We start from the raw sequence: 17,152 nt of genomic DNA on the forward strand, positions 1-17,152 counted from the left end.
TGAATGGAAAGTATTTCTTAATCTTCACACTTATATATTTGCTGGCATTCACTGAAGAGACATGACACAAACTCTTGTACTACATTAGTTGATTTTACAGTCTTCACCCTCATTCTGTATCTTTGAAGACTTTACTATTTCTTTCCTTCTCACTAGCAATATCTTGAGCAAACAGTTTCAGCCTTAAGTTAATTTTTTCAGTTTATAATTTATAATGTATATTCCATATGCCCTTGTTCTCTCTTTTGATTCTTAAGTACATTCTTTTCACTGTAATTACTAATTATAATACAATTTCATGTTAGAGAGTTTTAAGACATTCTTTTTTAAAGGTCAGTGACTTGTTTGTGCAGAACAGGTATACCATAAACTTCTTTGATCTTTTCCCTTTGGATTCAAAGATCCCTGTTATTCTGTCCTCTTGCAGAAAGCCATGCTTCATTGTGTTTCTTCTGAGCCTTGTGGCTGGAATCTGTACAATTTCTTCCATGTACAGAGACCATGATAATATCCAGTACAAATTGGCCTTCAAATCACGTTTTAGGAGTTGGTAATGGCAGAGAATTTAACTATCAGTTCCCATCCTACCTATGACACCAGGGGTCAAACTGCCTCTCGTTTCTTGGTGCCACTATGTCAGAGCAGTTCCAGAATGTAAGGCAAGAATCACCTAAATGGGCACAGTGGCTCTGGCCTGCAACTCAAGCTACTCATGTGGAGATTAGCTTAGGGCTAGCCCCCAAGCTAATGTTTAACATGATCCTGTTTTAACCAACTAGCTGATGTAGTAGTTCACGTCTGTAATTTCACAAGAGAGTATGAGACTATGAGTAAGAGGATCACGGTCCATGCTAAACTGAGCAAAATGTGTAAAGTTTCATCTGAAAAACCCATGAAAGCAAATAGCATGAAAGATACAGTTCAAGTGATAAAGTGCCTACCTAATGCAAGTAATATCTTGACTCCAAACCCCAGTTTTCCAAAAAAAAAAATCACAGAATAGAGCAAAACTATGTGCTCTCTGATCATAAAAACATAGGACTGGGTAGCAGGTAGACTCAGGGGATAATGTAGAGTCCTACACAATAAAATAATTATAGCTATTATAAGCCATATAAAGCCTACAGCCTGCTTGGAATGCTTTAATTTGTGAAGAAAAAGAAAGCAACTGGCTGAATTTTTCTGAAACAAATTCAATGTAATTGTTTCACTACACAATATATACAAGGAGCTAGAATAAGCATAGAAATGACTGATCTCCTTCAGTCTTATGTCTTCCCTGGCATTCCTCATATCCACTTCTGGAATCTTTGCACAGTGACTTTTGGTCCTGGTTTGTTGATCCCTGACAGTATGATCACATGAAGCAGAATGGGGTTTTATTGTAAGATTCCTTAGGCTTCTTAGTTGATGGCTTTCAATGAGTCAGTAAGAGGATCATTGTGGGGGCTTTAGATCATACCTTGGCTGTTGCAATAGACCACAGCTGCATGATCCTTGGATTGTTTTGTTCAATGCCTGGATGCTTCATGGCTGACAGCACAGAGAGGGGCAATTAAGGTCTAGAATAGATTGGAGATGACACATGGGATAGCATTTCTAATGTCAGGAAGGTATGCAAAAGCCATTGTACGTGTACATGGACATGTTGAATCAAAATCCCTTTCTGTACCTATTTAATGATAAGAAAGAAAATTAAAAACAGAAGGAAGATTGCTCTCTGCCCCCTTGGAAGCTAAGAAGTAGATACAGAAAGGCTGGCTGGAGCTATAATCATGACTGTGTTAAACAGGGAGAAAGAAGGATGAATACATGGTAAATTGAACACACAATGAGAGCCTGAATAGATTACATTGATCATAGCTTTGTATTTGAATATAAGGACAGGTATACTGATTATTGTTTTTAGGTAGCCTGCAAGAGATGTGCCTTTTACTTCCTGAGTTTTAAGAGTGTTTATATTGGGCAAAATTGAATTACCTGAGAGAAATTGAATTACATGAGAGAACAAGTATTATCTTCGGTGATGATTAACATTGATAAATGGGCTTTGTATCTGTGGGTGGGAGAACAGACCCTAGAATAAGGCAGATTTAGCTACCCAGCCTTCAGCAGGGTTGAGAAAACTGAGTTATCCACTGTAGCCTTAGCTACTTTCATTCTCAACAGAGAAGAATAGGTAGTTTGTTATTTGTAGAGGATGGTTCTGTGAGGAAGGGAAAAGGGATATGTGTCTCCATAAGTAGACACATTAAAAAGAGATAGAAGCAAGTGTATAGGTAAACACACCTGTTTTTCCTGAGTAGTCCACAGTTTAATCTGCATAAGTACTCTGTGATGGATTCTTAATGACTGCTTGGTACTGTGTTTGGCTTTCAACATCTGTGCTCCTAATTATTCTGCTCCACTCATTCTGTTCCAGCAGATTTGGGATCCCCTCAGTATTAACATTGGTAATGAAAGAGTGACAAGGAAACTATAACATTTATGAAGAAATTTATTTTTGTTACCATGCATTATTATTTTTGTTATCTTGTGTTATAAGGTATAAAATTGGATGTTTAAAGATGTTGAGACAAAAAAATCAAAGTTCTGTGATTCTAAATATTTTATACTATGTAAAAATCCTAAAACCATGTTATGGCTTATCATTGATGAGTGCTATGGAATATATGGCTATTTTTTTCATTTTGTTAAACTTCTTTTCTGTTTCTTTTTTTTTTTTTTGCCAGTCCTGGGCTTGAGCTCAGGGCCTGAGCACTGTCCTTGGATTTTCTCAAGGCTACAGCTCTACCACTTGAGCCTCAGCACCACTTCCGGCTTTTTTTCTATGTATGTGGTACTGAGGAATCGAACCCTGGTCTTCGTGCATGCGAGGCAAGCACTTTAACCACTAGGCCAAACTTTTCTGGCCCCTCTTTTCTGGCCCCTCTTTTCTGTTTCTTAAGGGTGCATAAAATAATGATGATATTTTTTCATTATGGTTTCAAAGACTCCATAAGTAGCTCATAAATAATAAGACTGAATTTATTGCCCAGGCATGTATGATTTCAAATTTTCCATTATTTTGCAGCAGGAATAATTTTGACCTTAAATATCCAAGCAATTAAAGCAACATATGTTTCACTATGAAAATTATTTCTTTCCTTCTTTCCCTCACATGATTTCAAGTTTTGGCCTACAGTTTAAGGTTTTGTATCTTCGCTTGACCACAACTGTATAGAACTATGTTCTTTGGGAGACAAATTCCTCCTTTTCCTGCAATCTGAGAGTATTTAATGCATTTTGATGAACCGGGCTGAGGAAACATGTTTACAATAAGTTGAACAAGTAGTTATTGGATGGTCCAACAGATGGGCTTTATTGGAAAAAGAACAAATTGAGGCCACTCATATTTATTTATACAAACTCCACTTCAGAATATGCGAAAAGAAAGGGCTTGGGAACTTTCTTATTGCTCAAGACTATTCCCTGTTTGCAATTGAGAAATATGGGAAATAACTGAACTGATACTTTGCTTAATAGGTCCTCAAGTTGCATTTTTTTTCTGAAGTTTTTAATTTTGTTCAAAGTACCAACTAGATGCTTCAAAGATGTCCACCTGCCTTTGGAAATCCAGCTTGTTATATACAGGAAACGACTCTGTCAACTGAAGACATTTGCATAGAAAAGCCAAACAGGGTCAAAGAGGCAATATATGATTTTGAAAGAGAACTTAAGTATGTATTTGGCAATCATAAAACACTTCATGGAAGCAACAGCAGATCTCGGAAAATTTTGTGATACTGCTTCTTTTGAAATATTGTCTTTAAGTAGTTGAACAAAGTCACCTTTCAACAAAGAAGTTTATGAATACAACGATCTTGATTGGTGTCACCCCTTGCAACATTCTCATCATTCCCTCCAAATCCATTCCTTCCTTCATTTTTCTTTTGTAAGATTATGAATTAAATTTTTTACTTCATTCTTTCCCCCTTCTCTTATTAGCCTGATTCCCCCATGCCTTATCCCTTATCCCTTTCAAGTACCTGTTTCCTGGTGCTTATTTTGTTGAACTTTGCCTTTGCCATTTTAAGTAATTACCCTGTTTGAGTTCTACCCTGAATCTACCATATTTAAGTGGCTACATTTGTATACACTTGCATACCACCCAAAGTATTTCCTTACATATTTATAAACTATTTATACCTCCCACACATGAGAGAAAACATATAACTATTTTCTCTTTGATCCTAACTTATTTCACTTAACATAATGTTTTCAAGGTCTTTCCATTTCTTTGCAAATGATACAAAAGCATTATTTTTAAGGGATGAATACAATTCCATTGTGTGTATGTATTACATTTTCTTAATCCATTTGTCTGTACTGAGTCCATATTTTAGCCATGGTGAATAATGCTTCAATGATAGAAAACTGTTCATAATTAGAGATAAAATTGATATTTCTGATTTCTGATAATAGTTATAGCTTACTTTGAGCTATATCGTCACTCAAAAAATAGAAGTAATAGAAATTATATTTTTAAAAATTTGTCTAAAAGTTGAGTACCTAAAAAGTATTCATTAAACAACGTTCTGAAGACCAGAAATTCAGATTTTAAAAGTTGAGATACTCATTTATCCCGTAGGACATTTTCTAATCCCCAAAAGATAAGCTCGATTTTGATCATCTACACATAATGCCCAATCTAATAGAAGATTACCTTCAATAAATTGATAACTTAAGAAACTGCAGTTTACATGTACAAGTCCAATGAATAGTAGCCCTTACATTTATATTTCATTTAAAATAGTCTAGGCAATGCTGGGCTTGAAACAAGACAATTCAGCATGTTCTTTTATAGCTATTAGTTTGAAATACAAATTAACTTGGAGAACACCAGTCCTTGTCAAGTTCAGTATGTTTATTTTTGTAGTCATTAGGGACAAGATGCTCCTCCTGGAACAGGGATAAGGATATAAGGATGTGTGTGTGTGTGTGTGTGTGTGTGTGTGTGTGTGTGTGTGTGTGTGTGTGTGGAGGGGGGGTAAATTTTGGTGAAACTACAAATTGACAGTATGTTCCTAGCGAGTACATTTTTACATTTTTCTTCTTATAGCTGGCACCTTTAATGACAAGGAATCTATGTGAAGTTGTCATTTTTCCTAAAGTATTGAAACTTGATTATTTAAATGAAAAATTTGTAGTTCAAAATTTTACCTGTTCATTGACTTTCTTTTGGTCATGAAATAGCTTCTAATATGTTCACCATTAAGCCATTCCAAAGAATTTCTGCCTTCAAAACACACTAATCATGCACAGTTCATCATCCTTTCTGAATTTGTGATAAGGGAAACAAAGTTTTTTCAGAGAGCATCAAGGTACTTTCCCACAATTACTTGAACAATTGTGAAGTGGCATAAATCTGAATGCATTTATTGAGTCATTTGAAATAGAACATAAAATCCTAAGTTTTCTTTTTCTTCATGGATCATCCTGAACTTCTACCTTTAAATGCAGGAGTATGCTTATCTGGTGCCCTCTTTTCAACCTTGACTACATCCAAGACCTATCTAACTACCAAGAGACCTATCGCTTGAATTGCTAGCTATATGCCAATATTGTTTCCATTAATAGTGCTCATTTTTCCTCTGAACATCAGTCTCAAGTGTGAAGTTGTTCGACATGTACACTTATATGTCCAATAGGCATCCCAAACATCACATGCCTAAAAAAAGAACTCGTTCTTCTTCCAGCACAATGTATTTTCCTTAACCTTTATTCAGTAAGCCTCACCATTCATCTACCTGGATTTTTCCCCATTATGTTCCACACCAAATACATTAACATCCCTTTGGCTCTATCTTCAGAATACATCTTTTGGTTCCTTGTCACTTTCCCCACATTGCCCTCGTGCTATCTCTATCTGGCAGGAACACTGTAAGCCATGAACCTGTCTCCCCACCCTCATTGTCTCCTTTGTTCTCCTCACTGTGGCCAAATGAAACAAAATGTCTTTTATGGTTCCCTATCCCATAAGAATGAATTCCCAAGTCTCTCCCATGGCTGCAATGACCTTTAACACTTAGGCTCTAGCTCTCCTATTTGTAGACTTCCTCCTATTGGCACAATTTCAAGTCAGAACTTTCTACTCACAGTCTCATTTGGAGAATGTTGTTCTTTGCCTGGAATACGTGCCAAAAGTTTCCTACATGACATTGGGATATTGATGGGTATTGCATTGAATTTGTAGATAGCCCTTGGCAAGATTGTCATTTTCACGATGTTGATTCTTCCAATCCAGGAGCATGGGAGGTTTTTCCATTTCCTTAGTTCTGCTTTAATTTCCTTTTTCAGGGTTTTAAAGTTTTCATCAAAAAGGTCCTTTACATTCTTAGTTAAGCTAATTCCTAGGTACTTTATTTTCTTTGAGGCTATTGCGAAAGGAGTTGCGTTCCTGATTATTGCCTCGTTCCTCTCACTGTTGGCGTAGAGGAAGGCAGTTGATTTTTGAGGGTTAATTTTTTTAATTTTTTATTGTAATTAATAAAAGGGTTACATGATATTTGCCAGATAGAAGGTGCATTAATTCACATACATTGATACCCTTTCACATGTCTTGGTACCCATTACCCTCCCCTCCACCCCCCCACCCGTCTTGGTTTTCCCCCCTTCCCTATCAAATTTCAAATAACCAAATACAAATAAATTCAATATATCAGATAACAAAGTGAGATACCTCACAGTATCTCACTTTGAGGGTTAATTTTATAGCCTGCTACTCTTCCAAAGTTTTGAATCAGCTCAAGGAGCTTGGGAGTAGTCTATAGGATTCTTTAAATACAGAATCATGTCATCTGCAAAGAGGGATAGTTTTACTTCCTCTTTCCCTACTTGGATCCCCTTTATGCTTGCTTCTTGCCTTATTGCACTGGCTAGAAATTCTAATACTATGTTGAAGAGGAGTGGAGAGAGTGGGCATCCTTGTCTCGTTCCTGATTTTAGAGGGAATGGCTTTAGATTTTCACCATTAAGTGTAATACTAGCAGTGGGTTTGTCATACACAGCCTTTATTATATTGAGGAATGTTCCATGGATTCCTAGTTTCTCCAGAGCTTTAAACATAAAGGGGTGTTGGATCTTGTCAAATGCCTTTTCCGCGTCTATTGAGACAATCATGTGATTTTTATCCTTGCTCCTGTTGATGTGTTGAATTATATTAATTGATTTGCGAATGTTGAACCAGCTTTGCCTCCCTGTTTGATCATAGTGTATAATTTTTTTGATGAGTTGTTGTAGACAGTTGGCCAGTATTTTGTTGAGAAGTTTTGCATCGATGTTCATCAAAGATATAGGTCTATAGTTCTCTTTCTTTGATGAATCTCTGTCTGGTTTGGGGATGAGGGTTATACTGGCTTCACAGAATGAGTTTGGTAAAGAACCTTCATTTTCAATTTCGTTGAAGAGCTTGAGGAGTATTGGTGTGAGCTCTGCTTTGAAGCCCTTATAGAATTCAGCTGTGAATCCATCTGGCCCTGGGCTTTCCTTAGGTGGAAGTTGTTTAATTGTCATTTCTATTTCAGAGCTTGAAATAGGCCTGTTGAGTTGGGTTAGTTCTTCTTGGTTCAGTGTGGGTATGTTAATATTGGCTAGGAATTCATCCATTTCTTGTAGATTCTCAAATTTGTTGGTGTAAAGGTTTGAGAAGTATTCCCTCATGATACTCTGGATCTTGGTAATTCCTGTCGTGATATTACCATTTTCATCTGCGATTTTGTTTATTTTGGTATGCTCTCCTCTTTTTTTGGTAAGATTTGCTAAGGGCTTGTCAATTTTGTTAATTCTTTCAAAGAACCAACTCCTTGTTTTGTTGATTCTATCTATAGTTTTTTTGGATTCCAAATCATTTAATTCTGCTTTGATTTTAATAATTTGCTTTCTTCTACTGGGATTAGGGTTGGTTTATTGCTCTTTTTCCAGGAGCTTAAGGTGAGACATGAACTTGTTGGTTTGCAATTTTTCCAACTTGTTGTTGTAGGCACGCAGGACTATAAATTTTCCTCTGAGTACTGCCTTTGCTGTGTCCCAAAGGAGTTGGTATTTTGTGGGCTCCTTATTGTTAAATTTCATAAACTGTTGGATTTCTGTTCTGATCTCTTTGATGACCCATTGGTGATTCAACAATGTGTTGTTCAGTCTCCATGAGTTACAGGATTTTCGTTGGTGGAGATGTGTGTTCAGTTCCAATTTGATGCCTTTGTGGTCTGAGAGCATGCAGGGAATAATTTCAGTGTTTCTGATCTGCCCAGGTTTGTTTTATGGCCTAAGATGTGGTCTATTTTGGAAAATGTTCCATGTGCTGCTCAGAAAACGTATATTGTGTTGTTGCTGGGTGGAATATTCTGCAGATGGCTGTTAGATCTAGTTGGTCTATATAGTTGCTCAGTTCTAAGGTTTCTCTGTTGCGTTTTTGCATTGTTGATCTGTCTATAGGTGAGAGTGGTGTGTTAAAGTGACCAACAATCACTGTGTTTCAATCTATGTATGGTTTCAGTGTAAGTAAAGTTTGCTTGATGAAGTTCGCAGCTCTGGGATTGGGTGTGTAGATATTTAGGATCGTTATGTATTCCTGGAGGAAAGATCCCTTTAGTAGTATGTAGTAACCTTCTTTGTCTTTTCTTACTAATTTTAGTTTGAAGTCTATTTTATCTGATATGACGATGGCATCTCCAGCCTGTTTATGGGGGCCGTTAGCTTGATAGAGTTTATTCCAACCTCTCACTTTCAAAAGATGATTGCTTTTTTGGGTAAGAGGTGTCTCTTGAAGACAGCAGAATGTTGGATCTTCCTTTTTGATCCAACTAGACAGACTATGCCGTTTAATTGGAGAGTTAAGTCCATTGATATTGAGAGTTAGGATTGAGAGATATTTATTAGTTCCTGCCATTTTTAAAAGCTTTTATTAGGGCCTGTGTCTTGACAGTTCTTGTGGTCCTTAGATGGTATGCTGTTTAGGTGCCATTTCTTTCCCTATATTGCATTTATTTTGGTTTTCAATGTGTAGAACATCTTTGAGAATTCTCTATAATGTTGGTTTTGTTGCTACATATTGTTGCAGCTTTTCCCTGGAATGGAATGTTTTTATTGTTCCCTCAGTTATGAATGAGAGCTTTGCTGGGTACAGTATTCTTGGTTGGTAGTTATTTGACTTAAGGGCATGACATATATGCTTCCAGTCACTTCTTGCTTGCATGGTCTCTGCTAAGAAATCTGGGGTTATTCTTATTGGTTTGCTTTTATAGCTTATTGATCCCTTTACCCTGGCTGCCTTTAGGATCCTTTCTTTAGTTTCTATTGATCCAGTTCTGATTACAATGTGGCAGTGGGATGTTCTTTTCTGGTCAGGTCTGTTTGGGGTTCTAAAAGCTTCTTGTATCTGGATGGGCCTGCCCTTCTGGATATTTGGGAAATTCTCTGAGATGATTCCCTGTAGTATATTTCCAATAGCATTGACCTCTTTCTCCAGACCCTCCTCAATACCAATTAGCCTTAAATTAGGCTTCCTAATTGTATCTTGAACCTCTTGTAGCACTCTCTCATATTTCTTAGATTTGGATTGACTCATCTTCTGTTCTTTATAATAACTAAATTATCTTCAGCCCCTGAAATTCTCTCCTCTGCATTGTCTAACCTGCTATCAAAACTATCTATTTTATTTTTCATCTCCCTTGCTTCTAATTGCTCATTTTTGATGCCTTGCATCTCTTCTTTTAGATCATGTATGGATATCTTTAGCTCCTTGATTTCCATTTGAGTGGTTAGCTCAGTAGCTTTATTTTCTTAGGACATTTGCTGGAGTTCAGTCACCTTTTAGTTTGTGGATTCTATGAATTCATCCATCTTTCTTTGAAAAACCTTTATTATGGCCTCCTTTATGGCTTCTTCTTTTTCACTTATCACCTTGTTTATGGTTTCCTCTTGTTTAGCTATGGCTTCCTCCCTTATCTCTTTCTTTATATTTTCACATTTTTCATTAATGATGTTTATCAATTGCATTTGTATAGCACTTGGAAGACTCTCCTCTAGGTTTGCCAGTGACTGTTCCATTGGCTGTTTACATTGGGTGGGGGATGTTGTTTCTTGATTTGACATTTTTCTTGAGTTTCTTGTTCTGCCCATTTGAAAATGGGAGCAAGATTAATACTAAACACGATTATAGTTTTTCAGATATAACCAACCTAGAAAGTATTAGACAAAACTTATGTGTTGCTGCACGACTAGCTCTTAGCCCAACCAGTGGCCTCACAGTGGGGCATGGGATGGATCTGCGAGCTTCAGTCTAAGCGTGCTGGGCAGACATTTTCCTGTGCTGCTTCCAGGGGCAGCCCCCAGCCAAGGGTCTAGGGTTTGAGAGTTTCCAGGGGCTCTCAGCAGGACCAGCAGGGGACCCCTCTGTTCCCAGGGATGGGGCCCAGCTGAGGAAGTGGGCTCCAAGGGCGGGGCCATGCCTTTTTGATTCTCAGAAGGGGAGCTTGGCTACTGGTTGGCCCTTCAGATCCCTGCTGTGTTTCCACTGCTTTGTCAGAGAGTCTGTGACTGGGGGGGGGGGCTCAGTACTGTCTTGCTCAGGATTCCCAGCTGGAGGATGCCCCGCTCAAGAATTGAGGGGGGACAGATGTTGGCTCCTATTTTCCCGCACACCCCACCCGCTGCTGTAAGGCAGGGACTCAGTGCCGTCCACTCTCCAGATCCAGTGGCCTGGGAGAGGGGCCTGTTGGGCGGGTAGGAGTTGGGACAGCTCCGCATTCCTTGGTGGGGTGCTGGGTCTTATCACCTGCCTGTCAATCTCCAGTCAATGGCCTGGGGGAGGGGGCTGCTGAGGGAAGGGACAGGATTCTAAATTCCTTGCCCCCCTGCTCCCGCCAGTCTTTCTCGGGCGGGATGAAGGGGTCTGAGTTAAGATCTATGGCTTGGCACCAGCTTTGCTTTCCCTATGTGTTTGGGGACCAGCTGTGTTACTCATGCCTCTGCATTCCGTCTGCGGGTGTTCCACGGTGGTGGGGAGTCTTTCACTCCCCTCGGGTCTCCTCTGCCGCCTGTGTTCTGTGTCTGGGTTCCGCTGCTTGCTGTTCTGGTTCTATGTCTGGGTTGCACTGCTTCTGCGGCTCGCTGGCCTGGTCCTGTGCTGGTTTCTGAGGGTCGGGGCTGCCTGGCCTGGTGCCCTCCGCAGCCACTTTTCACAGCTGGGGAAGGGGTCCTCATGGTCAGAACTCTTTGAGAAAGTTGGATGTGAGCTTTATCTGGATTTCTTTTCCGGTTTGAGTCCTTCTCCGTTGCTTTCTGAGTTTGTTGTTGTGGATTTCTTAAGGTAGTTGGCTCATGGGACTCCCTGGTTCCCTGTTTTTGTGAGAGAGAGCTAGGCAGCGTCCCTATTGTCTCGGCGCCATCTTCCGCTCCCTGTTTTGTACACTTTAAACAAGATTAAATTTAAACTAGATTTATCTAGATTTCAATCTTGTTTTGATTTAATTTTTTTTGCTGGCTTCATTCCAATCAAAGCTAGAATCATGCCTAATGCAAAACAGTCATAGTCTATTACAGGGACGAGTAAGAATAAGCATGCTAACAGTTATTTTAAAAATGAAAGCAAGCATTCATTTTGTAATCAGTACCTCCAATTTAGCTGAGTGAACATAGGAAACAGGGGTTCTTAAGGGAGTCTGAGTTATAGAAGGCAGAGTCTCTATTCTTTCTTTAGAACAAACACAGATGGGCTCTATAGCCAGATTAGTGGGTAGAAAGTATCAAATGATTGATATAGGCAATGTACTTTGAATGTGAAGGGTTAGCAAGGCTGGCTGCTGTCAGTGAAATTGGTGAGGCAAACATGGTTCAGTATCTGAAAGATCTGGACCATGCATTGTATTTTGGAATGAGAATACAAAGTTGAATGAAACACACGTATGTGTGCGCACACACCAAAAATGCTTGCCCTTCCTAATATGTTGTGACATCATTCTTGACTGCTCCCGATGTGATCTGAAAAAAGGATCAAACTAAAAATCATAGGGAAGTCATTACAATTCTTATGAGTTGCAGATGCCACAATTACATAACCAGATAACTCAAAATATTGAGTTTGACATGCTTTATAAATGTAGTCAGTTAATGGTTATTAAATTAATATGCAGTATCAAGATCTTTCCCATAGTAAAGCAACTGCATACAAGAAATATAACAGAAGAAAATATTCCACCAAAAATCACCTAGGAGGGCCGGGGGTTTGGCCTAGTGGTAGAGTGCTTGCCTAGCATGCATGATGACCCAGGTTCGATTCCTTGGTACCACATACATAGAAAAAAGCCGGCTCAACTGAGGCTCAAGTGGTAGAGCTCTAGCCTTGAGAAAGTCCAAGGATAGTGCTCAGGTCCGGATCTCAAAACCAGGACTGGCAAAAAAAAAAAATCACCTCGAAGGCCAGGAGTTTGGTCTAGTAGGAGAGTGCTTACCTAGCATGGCCGAAACCTGGGTTCAATTCTTCGGTACCACATACAAAGAAAATGCTGGAAGTGGTGCTGTGGCTCAAGTGGTAGAGCACTGGCCTTAAGAAAGCCCAAGGACTGTGCTCAGGCCCTGTATTCAAGGTCCAAGACTGTCAAAACAAAAAATCACCTAGGAAGCTGGGCACCAGTGGCTCATGCCTATAATCCTAGCTATCAGGAGGCTGAAATCTGATTATTGTAATTCAAAGCTACCCAAGGCACAAAAGTCCATGAGACTCTTATCCCCAGTTATCCACCAGAAAAGCAGAAGTGGCACTGTGGCTCAAAGTTATAAAGCACTAACCTTGAGCTGAAGAGCTCAGGAGCAGATAAGCCCAGACTTCAGGCCCCATAACTGACCAAAAAAAAATCATCTAGGAAATAAACAAACAGGAAGTGCAGAAGACTGAGTGAGGAAACACATAACTTTCCATTAAGGCACATAGGTGCTCCCTTTCATACACATGCAGGCATGTGCACATACGAAGAAAAAGACGCATCTGATATTTAGACTCCATGTTATGAAGATATCAATTGGGCATAAGTTTAACCCATAAGTATATAATTCCAAAGAAATTGTGGGTTTAATCTCTTTGAAGTGAGACAAATTGATTCTTTTTATTTCAGATGGGACATGGTTTATTAGGTTACTAATAAAAGGACTGAGGTCTACGTGGGGGAGAAAATCTGTGAAAACAGATACTATTCCAGATTCTCAATCATGCATAGTTATTCAGATTATTCTCAATTTTATAGCACAGGAAACCCCCCAACACCTTTTTTTCTATAACATTTAATTAATTCAAGGTTGTATTTTTGCTTTGTTTCAATATATTTTATTGTAATTAATAGAAAGGTTACATTATGTTCACCAGATAAAAGGTGCATTATTTCACAAATATTGATACTCTTTCTCATGTCTTGGTACCCATTTCCCTCCCCCCACTGCCATCCCTCATCTAGCTTTCCCCCCTTCCCTATCTTATTTTAAATAACCAAATAAGCATATGTACAATAATATCAGAAAACAAGGTAAAATACTGTAACAATATGAGATAACAAAGGGACAGCAAAAGAGATGAGCGATAACATAGTACATTAAGGACAACAATCAATCATTATATGGCTTTTGTTTTTATATCCTGGAGGTTCTTTCATTTAGTGTCATACTATATGGCCTTATGTATCTAGGTTTTGCTCTATTTTAAATCTCTGCTAGGAGAGCCCAAGGTTTCTACTGATTATGACAAATGAAGGAAACCATTGAGCCTATGTTCCTTTGAGTCTGGCTTACTTCACTTAATATGATTTTTCCCAAGTCTTTCCATTTCCTTATTAATGAGGCCATGCCATTCTAACAGAAGTATAGAATTCCATTGTTTAGGGGGCCGGGAGTTTGGCCTAGTGGTTAAAGTGCTTGCCTAGCATGCATGAAGACCCGGGTTCGATTCTTCGGTACCACATATATAGAAAAAGCCGGAAGTGGTGCTGAGGCTCAAGTGGTAGAGCTTCTAGCCTTGAGAAAGTCCAAGGACAGTGCTCAGGCCCTGAGCTCAAGCCCAGGACTGGCAAAAAAAAAAAAAGAATTCCATTGTTTATAAATACCACATCTTGTTGATTCACTCATCAACTGAGGAGCATCTGAGTTGGTTCCATATTTTGGCTGTGGTAAATAGTACTGCAGTAAACATTGTTGTGCTAGTGAATTTAGTATATCCTTGTTTCTGGATGATTGGGTAAATGCCAAGGAGTGGAATTGCTGGGTCATAGGGGAGCTCAATGTTTAGTCTTCTGAGGAACTGCCATACTGCTTTCCATAGTGGTTGAATGAGTTTGCACTCCCACCAACAGTGAAGTAGTGATCCCTCCTGGCCACATCCCCTCCAGCATCTATTTCTTGATCATGGCCATTCTAACTGGAGTGAGGTGGAATCTTAGAGTTGTTTTGATTTGCATTTCTTTATGACCAGAGATGTGGAGCATTTCTTCATGTGTCTATAGGTCATTCTTACTTCTTCTTCAGAGAAGACTCTCTTTTAAGTCTTTGGCCCATCTTTTAATGGGATGGTTGTTACTTTGGAGATTAGTTTTGGAGTGATTCAATTTTTTGAGCTGTTGATATGTTTTAGATATGAGGCCTTGAGAAAGGTTGACTCTTAAATTCACAGAGCAAAATAGATATTTAAAAAGTCATAAAATTATTTTGTAACTGAAGCTACAAGAGGATGGTTAGCAGTAGGTACTTGAAGCATATAAAAGCAGAGTAATTTTTAAATTCTGATGTTAGCTGGTAAACCAAGAAATAATCAGAATATAATGGAGAATTGGGAAATAAGTTCGCATAATGAATACATGCTGATGGCAGTGTAGAGACCCAGTGAGTGACAGAGGAGGGCTAAGGGGAGAATGAGAGGAGAAGGAATGTCTGTGTTTATAGCCTCTCGATGTGGAGCACAGGAGAGAACCGGGTTGTGACATCCTTTAGAGCCACTGGCTTATATGGCTTGAGAATAAAATTGAAAAAACAAAAGAAATCACAGGCTTAAATAAATAATTGATGTACTTCCTCCTTTCCCAAGGACTTTCTGGCTTATGAGATTGTGAACTCTTATTGGCAAATATGTGTTTGTCCGGGGAGTTCAATAGGGTATGGAGCAAGAGTTAGAAGAACAATTCTTTTTATTAATACAAGCAATGAATAAGCCTGGAGGAAAGAAACCAGTACCAGTGTAAATGATGAGTTCTGAAAGGATTTGGCTAAAACTTAAAAGACAGAAGGCAAAATGCATCCAGACCCAAATCACAGCACCTGATGATTTTGTGGCAAAGGCTGGCACAGCCAGCAAGGAGCAGCAGTCAGAAGGATTCACTTGGCCTGTGGGGCTAATTATTATCATATGGGAGAAGAAATGTTTCTCATCCAGAAATGCAAAAAGAGGGTCTCCTCTCATAAATCTTATATCTTAGCATCCCACAGAGGTGGGTGTAACCAAGAATCATCTTGTCCTGATAATCAAAATAGAATGAAGGGATGTTCATGGGAACAAAAATCAAAAATCAAAATCTTGGCTTTCCCCTAATGTGTTTTATAGTCTTTGGCAAGTCATCTAAGTATGTGTTGATTCAAAAGCTTTCTCCATGAAATGAGATTTGATATGAAGCAACTGCAATCGTTGCAATTTATGTAAATGAGGAACAGATACATTGGACTTGACTTAGTGAGTTGCTGTTTGACAAACTAAGGTCATTCTTCAGAACTATAAATTTTAGGTCGGGATACTCAGAACTCATCTGAGTAAAGAAAATAGTAGTCTGAGAGAAATCAAAGAATTTTGATTGACATCTAGAGCATCCATTTGGTAAAAGACATTTGCTTCTTTCATTTTTTCAATGAGTTTCAAAAAAAAGGTATATATTGGGCCAGGAGTTTGGCCTAGTGGTTAAAGGGCTTGCTAGCATGCACAAACACCTGGGTTCGATTCCTTGGTACCACATATATAGAAAAAGCCGGAAGTGGTGCTGAGGCTCAAGTGGTAGAGCTCTAGCCTTGAGAAAGTCCAAGGACAGTGCTCAGGCCCTGAGCTCAAGCCCAGGACGGCCAAAAAAAAAAAAAGGTATATAGCTGCCAACACTGTTCAGAACAAATCTAAAACTTGAAAGTTCTAGCCTGAAGTCACTTAACCCATAAGAGGTAGACTCAGGATGTGTCTTCTCGAGACCCTGCTTTAACAATTAGTTTTTACTGTATAGCTAAAAAATTGCTAATTCATTACTTTCTTCTCCTTTGGCATATTAGGAGTGGATGGATGAAATGGTATGGGAGGTACCATTTTTGTAATATTCAGATTACATTTTAAAAGACTAAATCTAGAAAGAAAAAAACCCTGTCAAAATATGCAACATCTGTGAGCAGTTAGCTGTTTCTTTTATATAAACAAACACTAGTAAAATTACTCGATAAACCAATGCATTACTAACATTATTGTGTTGTGTTTCCCTTAGAAACTATCTCACCTTCAAGAATAACTAACAAAACCAGATGTAGTGATCTTAATTCTTCATTACAGTTCTGAATTTTGAAAATATTCTAGCAATGTATGATTCTTCAGCAAGTAATTTATCCGAAGTTATTCTATCTTAGAAAATTGAGACCTGGCACAAATTTGGGCTTTCTTTGATTCTCTCTCTAGAGAACATTTGCACAAAGTTATATTTATTCATTCTAAGGTCATTGTTGTTTTAATCTTGTAGGTTCAGTGTATCATAACTGACTGAACGTAAATTTTTCATTGAGTTCTGCTAAGCATCTTATGGATTTCTTGAATGCAGAGATATAATTGTATTAAATAATTCTAGATCAGTCTTTTATTTTTTACTGTAATTAATAGAAGGATTATATTATATTCACCAGATAGAAGGTTCATTACTTAACAATCATTACTACCCCTTCTCATGTTTTTGCCCCCATTTCCCTCTCCCCACCCCCTCCCCTCATCTTGTTTTCCCCCTTCCCTATCCTATTTCAAATAAACAAATAACTATATATACAATATATCAGATAACAAGGTAAGATACTGCAACAATATGAGATAACCAAGGGACAGCAAAAGAGATGAGAAATAGCATAG

General features: G+C 38.5%; 1 long non-coding RNA gene across 3 annotated transcripts in view; it reads left to right on the forward strand.

Annotated features, from left to right (window-relative positions):
• Nucleotides 1-17,152, forward strand: part of LOC150055614 (uncharacterized) — a 44,659-nt gene that overhangs the window by 631 nt on the left and 26,876 nt on the right. The gene's annotated exons all lie outside the window — the stretch shown is intronic.

The sequence above is a fragment of the Megascapheus bottae genome, chromosome 13 (assembly GCF_031878675.1).
Source record: "Megascapheus bottae isolate mThoBot1 chromosome 13, mThoBot2.hap1, whole genome shotgun sequence".
Lineage (NCBI taxonomy): Eukaryota > Metazoa > Chordata > Mammalia > Rodentia > Geomyidae > Megascapheus > Megascapheus bottae.